This window comes from Lissotriton vulgaris, chromosome 2_1 (assembly GCF_964263255.1).
Source record: "Lissotriton vulgaris chromosome 2_1, aLisVul1.2, whole genome shotgun sequence".
Classification (NCBI taxonomy): domain Eukaryota; kingdom Metazoa; phylum Chordata; class Amphibia; order Caudata; family Salamandridae; genus Lissotriton; species Lissotriton vulgaris.
This window is the reverse complement of record NC_141687.1, coordinates 1,662,458,859-1,662,481,266: the sequence shown is the minus strand read 5'-3', so window position 1 is coordinate 1,662,481,266 and position 22,408 is coordinate 1,662,458,859. Positions and strand designations below refer to the sequence as shown.

The 22,408-nt window shown below is 46.6% G+C and overlaps 1 long non-coding RNA gene across 1 annotated transcript; it reads right to left on the bottom strand.

The window, feature by feature from the left end:
* Positions 1–26: 26 nt before the first annotated feature.
* Positions 27–12,827, bottom strand: LOC147733032 (uncharacterized). Its single transcript, XR_015308697.1, has 4 exons — positions 12,745–12,827; positions 4,702–4,767; positions 3,704–3,865; positions 27–155 (listed from the first exon to the last, which is right to left on the bottom strand). It is a non-coding gene; the product is annotated as an uncharacterized LOC147733032 (long non-coding RNA).
* Positions 12,828–22,408: the final 9,581 nt, after the last annotated feature.

Sequence of the window (22,408 nt, the reverse complement as noted above, 5' to 3'; positions counted from 1 at the left end):
CCCATTGCAGAATTACATTGGGAAGATTAAAATAGGCAACTTACTTTTTCTCCGTCTTGTCTGACTTGCCTGTCACCTTTATCAAACCATATTCACCACAAATCCAGCAGCAGCACCAACAGCAGCACCGACGTAGGCCCCTGTAGTTGTTGCTCCTGTAACAAAATGGATTCTCTCATCAAAGAAGCACTAAAGGGCACTGGAGCAAGTGACGAGCGTTCGTGGAAGAGTTGACGTCATAGAAAGCTGAACTAATAAGGGGTGGTGAACAGTACTGGTTTAATAAAAAGGAGCTGTTTGTCACAGTAACTACATATGTTTACAAGGTTCAGCCAAATCCAGTTGGCCTACTAGAACAAGCTTTGGCAAAGCAAAAATGTTTCGCCTTTACAAACGGAGAGACGATCTGTAAGCTTTGCCAATATTTGTCTGAAAAATATTGTTTAAAAAACTGTAAAAAAGAAGAAAAAAAATTAAATACTGGAGAAAAAGCAAACACATATTTTATGGGATCTCACATCTGGCCATTGAATTAAATGTTTTCAGTATTTATTACTGCAGTGGTTTATATTTCAAATACTTTTCACTCAAGAAAATCTGAACAGAATTTTATTAGCCTCTAAAACCAAGGATATTTTCTCCATCGTAGCTGAACTTTCCCTCCCTGACCGCGTCACGGCCCAGCCCCAACCCTCGCAGGATCTTTGTGATTCCCTCAATTCTTTTTTCATAGATAAAATTACTACCATTAAAAACAATATCCCCCCTCCTTCCCCGTCCAATGTCTGTGTTCTCCCCCCCTTGAACCCTTGCTGTCTGCATGAATTTCCTCCAATTTCTATGGTTGAATTTATCTCTCTACTACATGTAGTCAGCTCTGGTTCCCCCAACGATTGCTGCCCCCCACAAATCTTGAAGGATGCTTTTATGGCCTGTCCAGGCCCCCCACTAGACCTGCTTAATCATTCTCTCGCTACAGGCTCTGTCCCCGATGCTTTCAAAAAAGCAGTTGTAGTACCCATCCTTAAAAAACCCAGCTCTGATCCAGCTGTCTTAGGCAACTATCGACCTATCTCCCTCCTCCCCTATTTGGGGAAGGTGCTGGAGACCTATGTCACCCGCTGCCTAAGCGCCTTCATTGAAAAAACTCACTTCCTGGATGACCAGCATGCCGGCTTCAGACCGGCCCACTCAACGGAAGCGGTCGTTGTGGCTGTTATGGATGCGCTGAGACAGGGGGCTGATAAGAATCTGGCCCAGGCCTTGGTGGTACTAGACCTGTCGGCACTTTTGACACGGTCGATCATGTTATTTTGATCGACCGTGTCTGAAATGCGGGTATCCGGGGCCTGGCCTTGACCTGGATTGGGTCCTTCCTCCAACAACGCTTTCAATCGGTTCAACTCTCCACTTTCTCTGCCCCCCAAACTTCAATTTCCTGTGGTGTCCCCCAGGGTTCTGCTCTATCCCCCCTTTTATTTAATCTGTACATGCAACCCCTTCTAGCTTCTCTTCGTCACTCTCCTGTTACTATCTTTAATTATGCAGATGCCCTGCAACTAATTTTTCCCATCGATCCCTCTCCTCTCTCTTGCTCTAATTTTCAATCGATCATGCTTACCATCTATGAGTGGATGAACTTCAGCCAGCTGAAGCTCAACCCCAGCAAGACTGAGTTGGTCCTGACCGGTGGGCCCACAAATCCTTGGAGTTCTAACTTCTGGCCCCCAGCTCTCGGCTCCCCCCCGCCCAGTCAAGTCCGTGAAGAGCCTTGGTCATTTCCAGCGGCCTGTCGATGAGGCCTCAAATCAATTCTGTTACCTCGGCCTGCTTTTATCACCTACGCAGAATTGGTAAAATCCGAAGGTTTTTATCCCCAGAGGCTCTCATACTTGTTATTATGGCTCTGGTCACTTCGTGCATTGACTATGCGAACTGCCTGTATGTGGGGATCCCTGCGTACCACCTTCATCGGCTTCAGCTGGTACAAAACCAGGCGGCCACATTGGTCTTTCAACAACCTAAGTACCAACACGTCATGCCCCTGTTGAAAAGACTGCACTGGCTCCCGGTCGCGTCCCGCTGTATCTTTAAAATGGGTTGCACCGTTTTCAAATCTCTATCTGCTCTTGCCCCTGTTTTTATTTCTCTTAGCCTCAACCGTCACATTCCCTCACGGCATCTCAGGTCCTCTGCTCACAATCTTTTGATTACCCCCAGGTACAAACGGAAGAAACATGGCGGTGCCTGTTTCTCCTTCCTTGCTCCCTCTACCTGGAACTCCTTTCCCCTCTCAATCCGGCTTACTCCTGACTACATCACTTTTCGTAAAAACCTGAAAACTTACCTGTTCCAACTAGCTTATGATTAGTCCCTCACTCACCGGCTCCTTCTCTCCACTTGTCTCTGAGCGCCATGAAACCAATTGGTGACCGTGCGCGGTAACAAGTTCTTTTAACATAACATAACAACATAACATTAAGAATAGAGGAAGTGTCAGAATGGAATGCCTAATGTAGACTCCAGTGATTTGGAGTCTGGCGTGCGCGGTACTTTGTCACAAATGTGACAGACATCCCGTCCGCCGTATTAATGCATTATATCCAAGGCTCCCAGTTTTACCTTTTCACTAATTTTTACAGAAAATTAATTACATTAAACAATATGTTTCTTATTGTATTTATTTTTAAAAGCAGAAAAATACAAAAAAGTGGGCATCTTTGGAGCGACGCGCCATGCCGTCATTCATGAATTACAGGACGACAGCTGAGCAGATTGACAGCATTGGGAGTTCAAAAAACTGTTTGAGATTTCCTTAAATCAATGCTTATCTCAATATATATTTACTGTATAAAAATTCTATTTTCATATAGGTGTATTGCTGTATCATATTTGGTGATTTAATGTGTTAACACCGGAAGGGCATCAAAGTATGAATTCTTATTTATCAGTTAAATAAAAATGGCAAGTTCTGACTCAATTTATTCACAAAACAGAAAAAAATATACCAAAATACCACTAAGATTTTCAAAACATAAATACGAATACATACAGATGGAAATGTTTAAAACATAAATACCATAAAACCGGGAGCCATAATTATATCCAATGGCACATGTAATATGGCAGATGGGATATCTGTCATGTTAGTAAGAGAGTAACCCATCTGACTAACTCAAATTTAGGCCCTTAGTTTGCACACGATTCAGACATTTGGTAGTCTGCATTAGCCAATGGTGTAGGTTTATGGGCCTCAAGGATGATGTTACGCACACCTTCTACCGTAGACACCATCTGAATGAGTGCAGCAGTGGCCTTTCCCAGAGGAATATAAAAGCCTGTGTGCCAAAACGAGTACTCTCCTGCAATAAGTTATATGGCGAAGTCTACTGTTCAGCTATCGCCCAGCAAAAATATCCCTGTTGCTGTGCTTTACAAACAAGATGGGAGGGGTAAGGATTGCTGAATGAAAATTTAAAAAGTAGTTCCAATATGTGAGCTTTGAAAGGGTACAAGTCAGCCAATCAAAAAGACTGTAAAGAAGGCATGCACCAAGGGAGAAGCACACACAACAAAAGGAAGGCACAACTTCCAATAAGAAACATGCAAATTAGAGGAACAATAGAGTATTGGTAAGCTCTCAAATCTGACTGAGGGTGCCTCATATTAGAGATTCTACCAGTTCACATCATGCTTCTCTTACCCAGGCTCGTCAGGATGGAGACCAATGATCCCGTTGGCACACCACCTCCGTAGGCGATGGCAGTGGACTTCATCATTGCAGCTGCAAGGGACCCAGCTGCTACACCAGCTGCTGTGAAACCAGCTGCAGTCAATGCAGCAGGAACAGCAACACTTGTAACCCCTGTGCAGAAGAAGAGACAGAGGCCAGTATTACGCGAGCAATCAACTTCACTCCCCTTTACAATTAACTATGCCAAAGTGCCCAAATGTCCCATTATTCCAGCCTAAGCACATAACTACCTAACAACCTCACCTCTGACCTACAGCCCCTCTGCACGTCCATTCCACCAATGATGCCAACCTACATAGATATTTCAATGCACCGTAGTCTTCCTCTGCGCTACAAAGGTGGAAGTTAGAGTGAATTTGTATTTAAATACAAAAGGAGCAATTATGCATCACCTCTTTCTCCATTGGTATAAGTGTTCGTTAGCTTTGTTCTAAAGATGAAGCTTTGGCACAAAATCGAGGTTTTTCCACTGTTGTTTGTATTGAAGTTCTCCCATTTCATTGTTTTTCCTTGTCATCTGTGATCCCCTGGTGCTGGACCCACTACTTGGAAAAAGAGAACATGGCACTTTGTGGACTCGAGGCTGCCTGGTCCTCTGCTGCTCCTAGGATTTGTTGTCTCATTTCAACCACTGCAGAAGGCTTCACCATCTAGTCCTTCCGTAGCTGAGTCTTCCTTACAAATGAATCCCCTTTAGGCTCTAACAGTTACACCCACTGGTCTCGCACTCTGGTTATCTGACTCCTTCTTGGGCTTTGCACCCGTAGACCTGGCCCGGATCCCCGAAGTAAAAGGAGCACCTGTGTCACTCACAACGTGGGTGACCATATGAATATTAAAATGCTACGTAACCACCAACCTGTTGCCCCTTGGTGCCTACATTGCTGTATTGGCCTAGAATGCCGTGACAGAATGCTTGCAGAAAGAGAAGAGGGGTAATACCTTACCTGCACCCACAACCATGTAAGCAAGCGAAGCCCAAGACATACTGCTTTCCTCCTTATCCTTCAACTCTAAAAATGAAACACAGAAAAAGACTTGCTCATGACTGAAATCTGCACCTTTACCATCACTGTCCGCTCAGGGCATGATCACAACCGGCCTGCTAAAATCTGGGGGAAATTGCACACACCCGCTAATCTGAGAATAGGCAAAGTTTGCAACTAGGCGAGTGCACAATGCGTGCCCAATTTCATGTTGGCTACCTTGGAATGGAGAATAACATGCCAACAGTGCATGCTATTCCTCATATCTATATTGGTAAATCAGTGCCTGTGCACTATGTGCTTCAGCGGGTTGTTCCAATTTTCACCTGACGCAAATCGCTGAACCAACTACTTCTGAGTTGTGCCCCCTACTGTAATCCTGTTTTAGAAGCAAATGGAAATTTGCTCCTAAAACGATAATACGGGCTCTAGCGCATTCAGGGCATTAAAGATTATTGACTTTGAACCTTTATCAATAACTTCAATGGTTTTGTGGCAAAGTCCTCTGGATTCACATATGACGTACACTTGGATTCTGCCAACTAAAGCCGCCATCAGGGATCTGGTTTTCAGTCTTGTCTCCTGAGGAGGTAATGCCTCTTGCCTGCTTATGTTACGTTTTTATCCTGACAGTGATGCATAATCTCTAGACCCTATGGACAGCTTTTTGCACAGCTCCGAGCGCCAGGGGAACAGATGACAGACATAGATATATCACTAGTCTGCTATTTATCACCAGGAAACTCTTCGCTGATTTGTTCCTAAATTTCAGGTGACGCTCGTCTCCCAACTTGCTGCTTCTACACCACTGTTCAGTAGAATGCCCATCCGCTCCTCCACCTCCTGTCCAGTCTCCTCGGACCACAAGTAGTGTCTATTGTCTCATCTCAGCTGGTGGACTAGGCCAACTCTATGATGCTTGGTCTAGTGCCTTAAAAATACACTGCACTGAACATTACTGTCTGCCATTCAGCATGTTGGTCTTAAGCTGAGCACATGCAACTTTACATTGAAGAGCTAGCCCGTTTCTCAGCAGCTAAACTTGCAGTTTTATTTATTAATGTTTTTTGTGATTTTATATAGCACAGACATGGCCCAGAGGCATCATAGAGCTATGCAAAAATGCAATTACAAACAATCATCCCAGGAATATATTCGAGATACATCACAGGAAAAGAGAAAAAACGGGCATTTGAGAATGTGTGGCAGATCAAAGATTTAGTCCAAGTGTTTTTCAAATAGGGGTCTTAAGTTGCTTTTTATAGGTAGCCCAGCAAGTGGTCATACAGAGGGCCAGAGGAAGGGAGTTACAGATGCTTCCCGAGAATGATTGGGTCCTATAGCATTCTCATTTGAAGGTGGGAAGCTCGAAGAGAAGGTATTCAGCGTTTCTAGGACCCTGTTTTGCACCTGAAATTCAAAATGTTGCTGCTGAGAAGATGGGCGAAGAGGAATTCAAGGCATTGAGTGTCGTTTTAAACTAAGCTCGCGCCGGACCAGGCGGTGGCAATCCGCCCGCCATCCCAGCAGAAAAGCCCCCCGCCATATTATTATGGCTGTGGGGTCCGCAGCGGACGGAAAGACCGCTTTGCGACCGGGCAGAAAAGGCTGCAATATGGTGGTGGTATCTGTTTGTCACCGCCAGCCATATTACAATATGCATTACGGAATGCCTTTCTGTGGTGGCATTGCAGCCACGGAAAGGCAAGTGGAGTCTGCTAGGTGGGCCCGTTGCGGGACCCCAAGGACTCCGGGGGGTGGGGGGTGCACATGGGGGGTACCTATGGTACCCCCCTGCAGTTCTATGCACAACATGGCAGGCACCGCGCGGTGCCTGCCATGTTGTGCATGGAAGTGCACAACATACCTCACTAACATTGTGGCGGGCGGTGCTGAGTACACCGCCCGCCACAATGTTAGGAATGCAGGATGCGCCCGCCACTGTGGGGTGTGCATCCTAATAGCACCCACAGGGCCCCCGCCCTTATGGCGGGTGGTCCATTTTCACGACGGGATGGTCATCCTAATGGGCCCCTAAGTGTGCTTTAGGGACACCTGGAAGGAATGAGTTCATACAGTCCATTCTAGAGAAAACCAGCAACTGACTTTAAGTTCTGTTCCAGAATGAGCTGTCTGATCCCCTAGAATAGCCTTTCTTGGAACTGGTCGCTCGCCCATGCATGTGACTCGACTCTGGAGGTTGAGCAGATTGTTGCGGGTAGAAGCCAAGTACCTTGGCATTCTGAACATTGTTGGGTTGGCACTCCACGGCAGAAAGGAATTCTATTAATTTTTGTGCAAGTAGGTTGAATTTCTTCAGAGATATAAGAAAGAATTATATTTTTGGTATGGTCAAGTTTAAGGTTCTGAGTTCACATCCATGTCTGAATTCTTGCTTGAGTGTTGGAGAAAGGGTAATGTCGTCCAGGGATGAGACTTTCAGGTAGAAATGGGTATCATCAGCATACAAGTGAACCAGGATCCCAGAGTTATTAAGGGTATCGAAGAGTGACATAGATACAGAGACAAGATTTTCCTCCAAATTATTAAGGCTTGCAGTTAAAATTGCGATCGCTTTAAGAACAGTATGAGACAAAATATTTGCAAGTTGCTGTTTAGTTATCTGAAATTGTTATGTTATTTTCTCAATCAAATTGTTTTCAAAATATCTATCAAACCATTTTCATAATATTCACTCTGCTTCAGACTTGAATGACAAATGAAATAGGGGAAACCCACAAGTACAAATGATAGCAGAATGGCTGCTTCTGTGTTAACCTCAGTAAAATTGATCTCGCCCACAAGGGAGCTGGAAGAGACGAGAAGCAGTGTCACAATAGGCTTCCACTGGCTCCACATGGAGAGTGTTGGCTGCGCTCTACAATCTGTTCAGAACAAGCATTGGCTTAGCCAATAGGTCTCGCTTTTGGGGCCTTATAAATGTTTAGTTATGTAGCACAATATCCTCGGTGCAACAACATCAACTGTTGCATGGCTAAACACTTATAAGGTCCCAAAAGCGAGACCTATAGGCTATGCCAATGCTTGTTTACTGATAGTCATCACTCGTGAGAAAGTGAAGCTTGCTTTGCTACTGTAAGAGAGCAAATCTTTCTTTGCTGCTGCCTGATTTGTATGTGACCTGAGATGAAGAAACCTTGCACTACTGCTACCCCAGCTGAAAATGTTCCATTGCTTTTGCCGCATCTTATCCAAAAACAAAGAATATATCGAAGCCTTTGCATAAAATGCTCTATGAATCAAGGGCTGTTTTACAATGTTTGATGTGAGATGACATTACAGTGTGAAGAGTTGTCAGAGAATGGAGCTTGTGACAACAAGCACTGGCGTTGCCAATAGGTCTCGCTGTAGGAAAGTTGGAGCTATTGGTTTTGTAAATGACAAAGCCCTTTATGTTTTTAAAATGAAAACAAAAATAAAAGGCATTGTTTTTTGCAATTGTAACAGCTCCAACTTTCCTACTGCGAGACCTATTGGCCAATAGGTCTCGCAGTAGGAAAGTTTGAGCTATTGGTCTTGTAAATGAAAAATGTTTTTATTTATGTGTTGGTTTTGAAAATAGCTAAATTAATCGCTTTGTCATTTACAATGCCAATAGTTATAACTTTCACAAATGTGACACCTATAGTATTTGTAATGCAACATGTTTGTATTTACGTGACTTAGATGTATTGATATTACAAATTACAATGGCTTTTAATTGTTTTAAATAATTAATACTTAAATAAAAGTGATTTTAATTTATAATGGAAATAGCTTAAACTTTTGTAAATAACTTTTGTGAAGATTATGTTCAGTGTATTTTATTGTGATGAAAATCCAAGAACAGAAGTGACATATTAACATCTTTTTGTGACATTTGTAATAAAGCTTGAAACATTGAGAGAACATATTTAAACCAGTTGTTGTTAAATGGTTGCGCGTAATTATGTGTCACTGAGTGGTATTTGGAGTGTATGTGTTTTGTTATGCTCTACTATGTATTGTTATGCTATGCTATGTTTTGTTATGCTATGCTATGTTTTGTTTTGCTATGCTATGTTTTGCTATCCGTGTGTGTGTGTGTGTGTGGTTATGTGTGTCTGTGTGTGTGGAGGTTGTGTGTGTGTGGGGTTGTGGCAGCTGATAAAATATTGACAAAAGAAAATGGTGTGTTTACAGGTGAGGAGAGAGGGACCGAATTAACCCATTTGTGGGTGTGAATGAGCACAGTGAATGGGAGGTGAAGACATAATGCAGGAGTACAGAATAAAGATATTTAAGAAGACTGAGATACTGTGAAGATTTCCGATAGAAAAAAAGGTTGCAAGTGTCTACCCATAAAAAGGGCAGAATGGGATTGATTGACATTCCAAAGAACAAAATTAAAGGTATCCTTTTGCACATGCAAGAGCAACAAGCATACTCTAAAGATAACAGACATGTCTCTATTATATGCACCTAGAAATCTGAATCCCATTAAATGTTTGCCTCACCTCCACCCCCAAGCTGGCCCACACCCCCTGGCCCTCCCCCAACCCACAGATTAACTTGGTGAGTACCTGCACTTATTTTTTTTCCATTTAAAGTACTGGTTATGACTGCGCCCAAAAAGTGGCGCATTCATGACAGAAAATGTTATTGTATATGAGCCTTAATTTTTCACAACATCTCTTGTAAACTCCTGCCTTTCAGAAATTGTCGTGAGGAGTTTAAAGTTCCCTCCCCGCCGCGCGTTCATCTAAGCCTGCTATTGGTTAGTACTGCTGGCTGTTGCGGGGGGGGGGTGATTTAGGAGAGAGATGGAGGCACGGCAACATTCCTTCAGATACAAGACCATGGAAGGTTGCACCCTTTATCTTATTTATTTATTTATGTATTTATTTATTTATGCATTTTTATATAGCGCGGACTTTACCCGAAGGCGTCAGAGCGCTTCACATTAGGAACAGAAATGAAACATAATGAGAAACATTGCAAAAGAACAGATTACAAAAGCATACGTAACGTTACATAAGGTAATAGTGACAATTGTGAGCAAACAAAATACATGAGGTAGTAAAAATTGTGAACAGCCAAAAATACACCCTGGCCTAGCAGACAACCAAAGTAAGCAGCAGAAAGGGCATTGCAAAAAAAAACCCAAAAAATAGAAGAACGGCGGGATGAAGGAAGGAGCTATACAAGGAAATACTTACGTGTGGAGAATGGAGATGCACAGGGGCTGAGAAAGATGCACGAGGCCTGCTGGGAGGGAGTCACAGTGCAGACGCTCCTGGGGCCGCGTGTTATATATTCACCAATGAGAACTCCTCCCGCACTAAACGATGGGAGCCCCACCTGCTGGGTAAACTAAATAAAGATATTCAAACATGAATTTATGGCGGATGGAGGGGACACGCCGCGTGATAAGACGCAAATATGGGCCTGATAAGACGAATCTGATGGGTGGCTCCCACCCTGACGGCGCTGATGCCGATCCCAGAGGCGGATGCTGGCAATAAATGCCTCCAGGGCGCCGCTGTACTGGTCCCGAGGGCAGATAAGACGCCAGCATTTCTTAGTGGGCGGGGTTGACCTGAGAGTAAGAGGACGAGGGATTCCCCGCGCATTGTCCGACTAGTCGAGCTGCCTGCGGGTTAAAACCTGCCACAGAGACATGTACGTGTAACGTACAAGTCGTGTGTAGTTATTTCGTTCAAAACTCAGTTGAGGCAGGCTGTGCAACCTGCCATTCACAGGTTTTAATCCTGGTGAGGCTATTTGACGAATTTTTATGTAGCAATCCATTTTATGAAGAAAACGTAAAATGCAAATTATCCTCAAAGTTCCTCAATCATGAAGGCTAGAGGCAATAATGTTCCACTCTCCGTACATTAAAAAATCCTGCGAGGTCCTTCCTGATCCCCTATGGCACAGCGAGCAAGGCAGTGCATGAAAGCGTCGGGCCCTGATGTGAGCCGCATCGCTCCCAGTGACATGTGACTCTAGTGCGCTCCTCACTAATGATGGCATAAGAGGCTGAAACGTGTCGACGGTCACTTATGTTCAGAAGGGCTAGCAGTTTAGACCTTTTGAGGTGGAGCTAAGGCCCCGAAAGGGTTTCAACTAGAACAATACTATGTGAAGCTTTTCAGAACTAGTGCATGTCGGTTGGTAGCGAATTTACGACTGTGCGATGCTATTTTCGGTAGTAAGAACTTTTGGCCTGCAGCTTTTTCATAACCAAGAGTCTCTAAAATGTTATTAAATGATTCCGGCGTGAACGGTAAAATGACGTTCCTTGGTTTTGTTTTTTTATTACGCGAAATCCCTCATCCGCTGCTTGTATCAAGGAAACGTTTACAAAGGTAACAGCTGGGCATTCATCAGGCGTTAGAGAGAGGCAGAGACAAGTTAGACTGAACTGTCTGTTCAGAGAGTGGGTTGGTGGGTAGGTAAACAAGATGGAGGGAAGGCAGAGAAGGGGAGGGGGGAGGAGAAATGCGACACGGTGTGAAGCAGCAGGGGCCTTTGAAGTGAAGCTAAGCTTCACTTCAAAGGTGTGGGAGGAGTGCTGCTACGGCCTGGGGGAAGGTGGCTGGGGAGGGGGAGGAGAAATGCAAGTTTATGGCCCAGAAGTGCGTGCCTGTGGCCACGTGAACTTAATGAAAACCGCAGCAAAAAGCCCGTGGTTTCATAAGGATTTTGAGCACTTGAATTCTCGCTCCCTCAATGCGCTTGCGCGCATTGTAGGTCACGAGACCTAAAAATGCCAAGAGGTGTCAGGAGGTGGGGCATGTGATGTCACTGCAGTGTGTTGTTAGTAGGTAGGATCTGTGATGTCATAATAGAATGATGTGCGGTCAGTCGGTGGGGCTTGTGATGTCATTGCAGTGTGCTGCGTGATCAGGGGTTCCGGCAGGGTTGTAACGTCACAAGCTGGGCAATAGCTTTGTATGCAGCTCTGCGACCCCAAAACGAACTTGATTATGAACAGAGCCACTTGAATTATGAGATTCTGCAGCTGCTGCATGTTTCGCCTAGCTATGGATCTGCTGCATTTGTCACATAATCCTCATATTCGCATAATTTGCAGATTTTAACCAAATAAAATTGTTTCTACCTCAAATGGATCAAAAGTTAGTAAAAATGCACGACATTTGTCGCGCAGTGAAAGGTCCTGAGCTAAGGTTCACTGGTTACTTTTCAGAACTATTTTTGTATTTGAATTTGAATTTGAAAGTGCTACTAATAATCTGAAAACTATGCTAAAACAGTGCTTACAAGGGTAAAAATTTAAAAATATGAAGTAATCCTCTCCCAAAATGTGCCGAATTACGCTGCATAATTTGCCTTTTCTTGCCTCGTAATTTAGTCAGCATAATGAATCTTTCTCCTGCCGCATAATTCCAGTGGCCCTGATTATGACTCTGCTTAAATTGTTGCAGTGCGGTTTGTACATGATGTCACACCTGTTAAGCTTTTCACCACAGCTCAGCAGAACGCCACGCTTCGCACTAAAAACAACCACTCACGCTGCTGTCTGAGGTGTAATTGAGCCGATTCCAGCCCCACCGGCCTCTGAAGCTGACCGGTGGGTGAATAGGGAATTCTTGGAGCCACTCCATGCATTTGAGGATTGCCGTTTCTCTTAAGTCCCACTTTCTACCACCCCTGCATGCGCCCTTCTACCAGTCTTGTCTGCTGGTTGCAGGCTCGGGGCATTAGGAAGATACCTACATATACGCAGAAATGGCAGCATTAACAGGACACACTGTGCAGTGCAACAGCCCCATTGGCTGCGGTTTACAGATGCCCACCTATGGATTGATACCAACAAAGCTGAGGAATGTACAAGAGAACGCTAGGTGGCACTGTACAGACACTGAGATATTGGTACAAGGCTTGGAAAAGCAGAACACATCACCACCTGTGGTCTCTCTGGCGACGTCACGCTACATAAATATATATTTTATATATATATATATATACACACAGCAAGGGTAGCTCTGCTGTACTCACAAACTCCAGGCTGACTGCACTGTTCAGCTGCGGCACCGGATGTCGATAGAGAGACGTCACGAGATCGCCCAAGTCAAGGAGCTGAAAATAAGCACAAGAAACGACTGTCACTGAGAGTCACGGAGGAGAGAGTGCGCGGCACAAGGAGTGAAGGCACGAGACAGAGAGGGAGAACCCACAAATTCCTGAACAATGTGGAAAAAAGAACAAAAACACGTATCGCAACAGAGATTGTCTAAAAAAGAGAAATGGCGCGAGAAATAAAACAAGCATTTACAATGCAATGGTTTCGCCTTTGGAAAAGTTAGAGCTATTGGCATTGTAAATGACAAAATTTGTATTTATGTGTTGGTTTTGAAAACAGATAAATAAATGGCATTGTCATTTACATTGCCATTAGCTTAATCTCTGCAGTCACTCTGCACTCCCTAGCACTCCCTAGTCACTCTGCACTCCCTAGCACTCCCTAGCACTCTCCACTCCCTAGCACTCCCTAGTCACTCTGCACTCCCTAGCACTCCATAGTCACTCTGCACTCCCTAGTCACTCTGCACTCCCTAGCACTCCCTAGTCACTCTGCACTCCCTAGCACTCTGCACTCCCTAGCACTCTGCAGTCACTCTGCACTCCCTAGCACTCTGCACTCCCTAGCACTCCCTAGCACTCTGCAGTCACTCTGCACTCCCTAGTCACTCTGCACTCCCTAGTCACTCTGCACTCCCTAGTCACTCTGCACTCTGCACTCCCTAGTCACTCTGCACTCTGCACTCCCTACTCTGCACCCTCTACTCTGCACTCTCTACTCTGCACTCTCTACTCTGCACTCTGCACTCACACTCTGCACTCACTAGTCTGCACACTCACTACTCCGCACTCTACACACTCACTCTGCACTCAGATCCGTTACAATTAAAATAAAATAAAACGATGTGTAAAAAATTATATGAAGTAATCTTCCTCGAGTTTTTCTAGCACCCGATTCTCTCCCTTCCTTCCCCCTTCTAGCTCCCCACCTCACCTTCTGCCCACACTTTTTCAGATTATGCTGTGAATGGGTGCAAGTATTTATTTTTCTTAATGCAGTTTTATGTAGCGTAAACTTTTCTAGCACCCGATTCTCTCCCTTCCTTCCCCTTTCTAGCTCCCCACCGCACCTTCTGCCCACACTTTTTCAGATTATGCTGTGAATGAGGGATGGCGGGCAAAAAGAGATGGGGTGAAGGAGGGACGAGGGGGTCATAGGGAGGGGGGTGGGGCGCCAAGGACGGATGGTGGACGTGGTATACAAGGAGGAGGGAGGGATAGAGTTATTGGGTGTAGGGATACGGAGGGTCGTAGGAAGTGGGTACGAAGGGAAGGGGCCAGAATGGAAGGGGGAGACGAGGGAGGAGATGAAGAGAAGAAACGGCAGGAGAGCTGAAGGAAGGGGGCCGGACAAGCTGGCTGCAGAGGGAAGAATGGCTGAGTGAAACCGGGTAGTGGAGAGAAGGAGGGACGAAGTGAAGGAGATGTGAGAAGGATAGGATGAGAGGGTTGGAAGGGAGCCTGGCTGAGGCTCGGCAGGGGCTGGAGCTGAGTGAAACCGGGTGGTGGAGAGAAGGAGGGACGAAGTGAAGGAGATGTGAGAAGGATAGGATGAGAGGGTTGGAAGGGAGCCTGGCTGAGGCTCGGCAGGGGCTGGAGCTGAATAACAGACAGGATGCAGCGGGGGTCTGTGTGGAGTGATGGAGGGGTAGGTGAGGCGAAGGGTCGTGAACTGATGGTGGGAAGAAGGGTCACCAGAGGAGAAGACGGACTCAGGAGAGACAGGCAGGGAGGAAGAAATGAAGCGGAGGTGGACTGAGAGATTGGGGTAACTGGAAGGCGTCTTGGAATGAGGGTTTGGCAAGTATAGAGCCGAGACAAGAGTGAAGGGATGGGTGAAAGGGTCTTAGGGGGTCGTGGTAGATGACACTCGGGAGGGGTGGTGTTCGAGGTGATGTAGAAATGACCACACATCATTGATAGGCTGGTGCAGACGAAAGAGGCATATCTATGTGTGAGCAAAATGCAGACATAGAAAACCTGCCGGACATGTCATCATGGACATCCACAAAAGCGGTGAGCAGGGTTGTACTATGCACACGAGTACACATTGTGATTATTTTGCCGTTTTATATAGCGCAAACTCGACCCGAAAGTATCAGTATCAGCTTATAATCGTTTCAATAATGCACAAAACTGAGGCTTTCTTTAAAATACTTCAGTGATGAAAAAAAACGAGGCTTTCTTTAAAATACTTCGGGGATGTAAAAAACGAGGCTTTCTTGAAAGTACTTTGAGTTCCTCCTTAAATGCTTTACCAATATTTTACTTTCCCCCAACTATGCACTTCTGGATTAAGGGCGCCCCGAGGGGGTACAGTACAGCTCTTGCTGCCTTGGAAGGAATGCCCAGTACCTGTTGATGCGCGGTACACGCAGGGTGCGGGGCGGGCTCTGGATGCTGGTCTTGCCGAGCCGTCCGGCTTGGGGCAGACGTCCTCTCTGGCAGGCAGATTCCCCCAGAGGCGGCAGCGGCATGGGCGGCCTGTACTTAAGTACAGTGCGGCTCTCGGGTGCGGTGCGGCCTCGGGGACAGGTGCGGGGCCAACGCGTACACTTCAGGCGTACGACGCGAACCTCTACCAATGCAGGCTCGCAGGATCAGAGGTGCTGTGCTTTAATGCGGGCAGGTTGGTGCGAGGCGTACGGCCACAAAGGCAAGGCGGTACGTCTCGCAGGGGGGCTGAAAATCAAAGGCTGGTGGGAGGCGTACGCTTCTGGCATATGACGCGTATTTCAGTCGGGGCGAGTGTGAGCGGGGAAACGGACAGCGGGAGGGGGGTCACACGGTCAGCGGGATGGGGTGCGGGCACACGGACAGCGGGAGGGGGGCGGGGTAATGGGCTCACGGACAGCGGGAGGGGGCGGGTGAACGGGCTCACGGACAGCGGGAGGAGGGGCGGGTTAACGGGCACACGGATAGCGGGAGGGGGGGCGGGTGGGCACACGGACAGCAGGAGGGGGGCGGGTTAACGGCACACGGACAGCGGGAGGGGGTCAGCAAACAGCCAGCGGGACAGGGAACAAGACTAACAAAGAACACAAACATCGGGGAAAAAAAAAAGTACACGCCCACAGTGGCCACGTCTTCATGACGTTGCGGAGAGGGAAAGAATCAGCGGAACGCCCACCAATCGCCTCGGGAAATGACGGATAGTTCTCACTTCCAATGGCTAGCCTCCATTTATGGAGCTAGCCAATGGAAGAGAGAGGCGGAACAAAGGCCACACTGTTGTAACATTAGATTTCACCTGCGCCAAAAAGCTGCGCAGTGCGCAGCTTTCGAAGAGGCGAAACCTAAAAACGTAGAAAAAGAGAAGTCACACAAGAAAGAATGACTCAGACAAGGAGAGGTCACAAGAAAGATAATTAACAAGGAAAAATTCCCGAGGAGTTAGAGAATGCATACAGAAGAGAACACACAGGAAAGAAAGCCAAGAAGAGATATACGTGACCATACAAATCTCAAAGAATAAATAAGAAAAAATCCCCACGGACTGATATACCTCATAAGTAAGAAAACACGTGAAAGAACGCCTGGTCTATGAGAAAGCACATAAGGAGAATGCATAAAACAGGACTGATCAATAGGAGGCATGCGTGAGATAATGAACAAGGGAGATAGGCCAAGTGGTACGAGAATTCATAAGGAAGACAGCACAAGTGAAACCCCAAGAGGTAAGGGAAGGCCTGCAAAATAGAACACTTGAAAAGAACAGCGTAGCAGGAGACCATGCACAAGACAAACAAGCAGTAAAGTAAGAATGTAAACAGCAATGGATCCCAAGAGACAGGAAGGCTATCTCGTGCCTAACCTGCACGAGTCATAATATAGAAATAGTGACTGAGCCAAGACTACCTGTAAACTTCTAATAATATATAATAACCATTTACAACTACAACGCGGCGCGTCATCGCGATCGCTGTGAAAACAAAAGTGATCGCGATCGCAATGGCGCGCTCTGTGCTAAGGCGGAGCGAGGCGCGCATGCTTGTTCACGTAACCGCAAGCTGGTGGCTGGTGGGTAGCACTTTGAAAAGCTCCTTACTAAAGTCGAGCAAGCAGCGCATGCGCTGCACTAGGCTCGACCTAATACAGGAAGAGCCCTCAGGATCTATCTCCAGATGAACCAAACAGAGCCTTATAATCTGCCGTCTGACAAAAACGTCCTATACATAGCCCTACAAAGTAATAAGGCAGCTTATAGAGCGGTAGGAGATGTAGTGGATGCAATACGTTTTTAGTTAACAATATGCACCTTGATATAGTGTCGTAGACCTCCTATTACTGTCTCCCCAAAAGCAAAAGTACAGACTAGCGCCCTCTACTGCCCCTCTACAATGAAGAAGAAAATCTCACTGATTCTAGAGTTTTGTAATGACCCCTCAGGTTAGAACATGTGACCTGGGTCTCCTCTTGGGTCTGAGATTTTTATATACACGGCTCTCTCCTCAGTGACCAGATTTTGATATTCAGCAGACGTAAGGCTATACGATGGCACTGACCATTGATGCAGAAGGATCGCAATGACAACACCCGTTTGCATAGAAAGACTGCAAAGGGACATATACCAGACCTTTAAAGCTGATTAAATCTAAGAAAGATAGAAAAAGAGCAGTGCTGCTAAAAGTTGTACACTTTGTTAGATTTCAGAAAGCTTTGGACTAGCCCAGAAATGACGGAGCTGTCAGTATGTCCCGCGTTGCACATCAGTAGCTGATTCACTCCGGTTTCCTTTGCATTCTGGGACTTGTGGGCCTGTTTTTATAATGGTGAAAACAAACCTACAAACCAGAAAGCAAGTGATAAGATAAGGTCTGGATGGATTTCAATGTGTATGTGTGTGGCAAAGACGAAGGTAGTAGATGGGAAATAGTTGCATTAGGGGTGGGCAGAACTCATGGAATTTGACTCAGCAGAATTTCGCAGAGGTACAAAAAATCTCTGCAAGATTCTGCGGAGTTCTGCCAATGAGCGGAAATTGACACATCCCGCAGCTTGCGCTGTGATTCAGCACCACGCGGCGCTTCCGAGGGTGAAGGTACTTTAGCTGATTTTGCTGCCGCTCAAATAGATTTTCTACGCGAGCAGCAGCCTTCTGACCACAAACTGTCGGGACCAGCCACATTGGAAAAATCTTGCTGGATGTCCTCTTGGCGACCAAAAATCACGCTAGGGGATCACAAACCTGGATCGTACTTGCCAATTTACCGTTTTTGGCATGCGATTGGCGAAACTTGGCCAGAAGTACAAGTTCCAAGAGTAACATGGAGTCACCAAATTCCACCAATTCCATTGGCGGACTAGAATATTCAATTCTCTGCATTCAAACAAAAAGATAAATATTCGCGGACCCTTCTTAATACTTAGTATGATTATTAGAATTGTGCACACCTCGGCTCTCAAACAAACATACTGATAATCTATGTTTAGGTAAATTATCTATTTTCCATTTTATGTTGAAGCCCAGAAAAATGCCGGTGATTGTGATCCTTGGCCAAGGGTCTCCTAAGTAGTCTGCATAGCCCCTCTTTCAAATCTGCTATGCTGCATCAATGTGGTGAGGCAGTGTTTAAAGCAATCTATGTGTGTCCACGGTTTATTATAGAAAGAGAGGGATAGGGAAGCATGAACTACATTTTAAGTATTGTATTTGGGAAAGACCTCAAAAATATAGACTCTCCTGGTAAATCCGGGTTGTTTGATTACCAGCTCATCAGAATGCAAAGTTTACAGCATCTTTCTTTTGGAAAGCACACAAAAACCGGCACAGAAAACCTGTGTTCCACATGTTATGCCCCCAAAACGTGTAATCCCTGTTATTTCCAGCCCCGGGAATTACCAGGAACACCGTATAATGATAACTGGGGAAAATAATGGGATTTGTAATCGGGCACTCATATTGAGGACCTAATAAATGGGGGATTGCCAGAGAAATCTGTAATTCCTAGTCCAGTTTCCTTGGTAATTCCCCATTTTGTCACACAGACTATCCAGGTGAAAGTAAACATCTCATAATTTCAACGGGGAGAGGCTGGTAATGCGATCAGGTTTAAAGGCAACGAGAGAGTCCCCTGTACTGAGAAGTGATGGTATGTGAGCGGTGGGGGACAGCGGTGGGGCGGGGAAGGCGGTGAAAAAAGAAACAAGCTCTCTCTTCAGAGTGTCCGCTACCTTTTAATAGAAAAACGTAAAGGTTGGATGGGAGCGAATATAACCTTTAATTGACAGAATCAGATGTCATGGCGTCAAAGACATTTTTTGGGAGAGGTGCTCTAGGGGTGTTGTACCGTGTTAGCGGCTTTTTAATGGAAAGCTACAAAAAAGGTTTGCCCCAAGAACAGTCTTACTGTCTATTTCTAAATATATACATTCTGAAAGCACTGTAAACACTGTTACTCGTGAAATAAGCCTGCCTATCTCACATACCGTCCTTGTTTGAAGGGTGCTAACTCCTTTCCCCCCTATTTTCTCCCGTGGACTTCATTATTTAGAAGCATCCGCTTTGAAGGCAGAGCCGATGTGAAGCAGCCTGGCTCGCGGCAGGTCACTCAGGGAAGAAGCGTCGGCGGCGGCAGGAGAGTGCTGAAGAGGGTTTCTTACGGCAGGAGGCACGACTTACCGCAGTACAGGGACGTTGTAGATGCGGTCTCACCGGGCACAGCACTGGATGCTGCGTGAGGGAGGATGTCTTTTATATGAGGTTCCTTCCCCTCCCCTCCCCCCTCCCCCTCCCCCCAGCACTTTCCTTTCTCTCTAGTACGAGCAATAGGTTTCGTTTCTCCTCTGCTCACTGTTGACTTTCAAAAACATTTTCTGTATTATTGGTGCGTAAGGTGCTAATGCTCGTCATAGACAAGTGTAGCGTTCTAGTTGTTACACGTCACGTTGACGTGACGCACGGCGGCCATGTTGGCGCCGGATATGCGCGCGCATCATTAGCGCGCTGTACACTCACCGGAGCAGAGCGCCGGCCGGCGCTCCTCGGACGAGTTTATTTAAATATAAATAAACGTGCACAGTACTGCCACCACTGTCTCAGAGTCATCATTATACGACGTTATAGTGGCGACGAGGTCGGGACGACGACCAGACCGACGCTGGGAGCACAGGAAGGAGCACCAACCACGTGGCTCCCACGAGGCACAGGGACACCAGGCCCATCCAAGCACCAGCAAGGTACACCTGGAGCAGCAAGGGTGGGGACACTCCGCAAACGACCCCAGTGAACGCACAGAGGCAGTGAGGAACCCGAGGAGCGTGGCAGTGCCACAACACAGCATTAAAGCGGCATAAAGGCCAGAGTTACAGCAAGTCCACACAGCAGCCATAGCACACGAGCCACCTTCCGGCATAACCACGCACAGGGAGCGCTGCGCTGGCTACTAAAGAGGAGGAAGGGGGGTCTAGCGACAAGAGCCCCCAGAGGAACAAGCACACAGGAGAAGAAAACAGCACCCCAGGCAGCCCCCCAGGAAAAATCACCGACGGGACAGGCGGTAAGGAAGTGAAGATGAGTACCCCGGCGGGATACGCAATAGCACCGGTACAATTCCTACCGAAGCCCGGAGAGCCTCTAATGAAGTGGGAGGACTGGAAGGAGTATATAGATAACTTTATAGGGGTCCTAGAAGATGAAAATGAAGAAAAATTCACCCCCCAGAGAAAGAAACGGATCCTATTATTAAATCTAGGACCAGAAGGACTGAGAATATACAAGAGTCTAGTACCGAAAAAGAGAGAAGACACAGACAACGATGTATATGCACACGCGGTGGAGGACCTGGACGAAAGGTATCGCCCCACCATCTGTGTGTCAGTGGATAGATATAACTTCCAGCAAAGGAAACAAAAGGCGGGAGAAACTATCGAAGAGTATGTAGCAGCATTGAGAAAACTGGCAGCCACGTGTAAATACGCGCTGTGGGAGGATGAATTCATAAAAGACCAGGTGGTCATGCATACCACGAGTGCAAACGTACAGGACAAATTGTGGGCGAGCGGTGATACCACGCTAAAAGATGTGTTGGTGATAGTGAAGAGAGCAGAACTCGCAAAGAGATGCGCCAACGCAACCAAGAAAGAGGTAGCCACTCCCACCATGGTGAACAGAATACAGGAGGAAGATCACCGTAAAGACCAAAGAAACAAGCAACCACTAACCAAAGGAAGCAGCAGATGGCAAGGGAAACCGGCGAGCAGTGAGAACAAGAAAACGTGCTACAGGTGCGGAAGCTGGTCCCATGAAGCCCATGACAGAAAATGTCCGGCATTCCGGGCCAAATGCCTACACTGCGGCATCGTAGGTCACTTCGAGAAGGTATGTCGAAAGAAACAGCAGAAGGGAATGGTGAAATACGTTGACCAAAGTGAAGAAGACCCCGAGGAAGTCACGGAGGAAGAAGTGGTCACCGTCTTATGCATATACGATCAAGTGTTGAGTGTGGACAGCAAGAGATCTACCAAACCAGTCCTAGACTTGTCCATAGGCGGCATCACCATCACAGTTGTGGCAGACACGGGATCTCCGTTCACCATCGTGCAAAGAGCAGTGTGGGAAGAAGAATTCCAACCCAAGTTAGGCCCAGAACTGGAGAAACTTGACATACGGCCAGTCACTTACAACGGGGATCGCATTCCCATGTTAGGCTTCCGACACCTACTATTCGAGTTCAGAGGCCGATCGGCGTGGTGCAAGCTATATGTTGCAGAGAAAGGACCCTCCGTCCTAGGATGGCTAGACCAGGGTGATCTCGGCATAAAACTCGACCCCGGAGGAAAGGAACAAATTCTCCTCACAGAACAGGAGGAATGGCCAGACTTGAACAGATGGAAGAGGAACTACCCGAAGGTGTTCGGGGGCACGGTAGGAAGAATGGAGAAATTCCAACATAGAATAGTGCTTAAGGAAGGAGCCATTCCAGTGGCACACAAGGCGAGGAATGTGCCCATCGCAGTGAGAGAAGCGGTCCAGACAGAACTCCAAGACCTGGAAAGGAAGGGCATCATAGAGCCAATTACCTGCGCCGAATGGCTAGCGCCCTTGGTAGTAGTAATGAAACCCAACGGGAAGGTCAGGCTCTGTGTAGACCTGAGAGAACTCAACAAAAACATAGTAGTGGAGAAATTTCCCCTTCCCAGGATAGAGGAGATGTTGGCAAAAACCAGAGGGGTTCAGTGGTACTCCACCATCGACCTTACGTCAGCCTACCATCAGGTGGCACTGCACCCGGACAGCAAAAGCCTAACGTCGTTCATCACCCCGTTTGGATGCTACAGATTTTGTCGCATGCCGTTTGGGCTGGCCTCGGCGGCAGCCGTCTTTCAAGAAATGATGCACCACCTATTCAGAGGCTGTGAAGACGTCCAGTACTTCCAGGATGATATCCTGGTGATGGGAAGAGACAGAAGAGATCATGACCGGAAACTAGAGAAGGTACTGCAAACATTGGAAGCCAAAGGTCTCACGGCAGAGTGGTCGAAGTGTCGGTTGGGCCTACAATCGGTGACATACTTAGGCCACGAAATTGGACAACAGGGGATCACGCCTAAGGTGGAGAACGTGAAGGCCATTGCAGAG